Source organism: Lipotes vexillifer, unplaced genomic scaffold (assembly GCF_000442215.2).
Source record: "Lipotes vexillifer unplaced genomic scaffold, Lipotes_vexillifer_v1.1 scaffold2126, whole genome shotgun sequence".
Lineage (NCBI taxonomy): Eukaryota > Metazoa > Chordata > Mammalia > Artiodactyla > Lipotidae > Lipotes > Lipotes vexillifer.
In genome coordinates this window covers 167,604-168,652 of record NW_006778599.1, presented here as the reverse complement: position 1 = coordinate 168,652, position 1,049 = coordinate 167,604, and the positions used below count along the sequence as shown (strand labels likewise).

Genomic DNA, 1,049 nt, shown 5'->3' with positions numbered 1-1,049 from the left:
TTTTTGCTTTTTTTTTTTTTTTTTTTTTTTTTTTTTTTTTTTTTTGGCCTCACTGCATGGCTTATGGGATTTTAGTTCCCTGACCGGGGATCGAACCTGGGACCTCAGCAGTGAGAGTGCAAAGTCCTAACTACTGGACCACAAGGGAATTCCCTTATCTTCTGTTTCATTAATTTCTGCTTTTCTATGTATTATTTCCTTTCTTCTTGCTAAATTGGGTTTAATTTTGTCTTTTATTTCTTAATGTGGAAGCTTAGCTAATTCACTGTATATCTTTCTTCTTTTCTAATGTAGACAATTAATGTTATAAATTTCCATTTTATTCGTGTTTTGGATGCATCCCACAAATTTTGATATATTGTGTTCTCACTATAAAGTTCAAAATATTTCTCATTTTTCCTTGTGATTTCTCCTGTGATTCATGGGTTATTCAGAAGTGAGCCACTTAATGTCTAAATATTTTGGCATTTTCAAGATATTTTTCAGTTACTGATTTCTAATTTGTGATCATAGAACATATACTCTATGTTTCTGATCTTGTGAAATTTACTGAGACTTTTTAAGATGCTAGCATAGGATTGGTCAATGATTGGTCTTGCTAAATGTTCTTTGTGAAATTGAAAGGAATTTGTACTTTTAGTTGATGGGTATCACATTCTATTAACTCCATTAGGTCAAGTTAGTACATAATGTTATTCAAATCTTCTATATTTTTCCTGATTTTCTGTGTATATTCTATTCATTACTTATTGTACATTTATCTATTTCTCCATCTAATTCTGTCAAATATTGCTTTGTGGCTTTAAGGCTCTATTAGTAGCTGCATGCATATTTAGAACCATTATATCTTCTTAAACAATGGAGACTTTTACCACTATGAATATGCTTCTGTATCCCTGGAAATACTCTTTGCCTTGAAGTCTTATTTTTCTGATATTATTATGGCGATACTATCATTTTTATGCTTATTGTTTTCATGGTATAGTTTCCAATTTACTTTATGTATCTTCAATTTGTAAAGTTTACCTTCAAATGATAAATTACTACTT

At 30.0% G+C, this 1,049-nt stretch overlaps 1 non-coding gene across 1 annotated transcript; it reads right to left on the bottom strand.

The window, feature by feature from the left end:
• Positions 1-75: 75 nt before the first annotated feature.
• On the bottom strand, positions 76-148 carry TRNAE-CUC (transfer RNA glutamic acid (anticodon CUC)). Its single transcript has one exon. It is a non-coding gene; the product is annotated as a tRNA-Glu (tRNA).
• Positions 149-1,049: the final 901 nt, after the last annotated feature.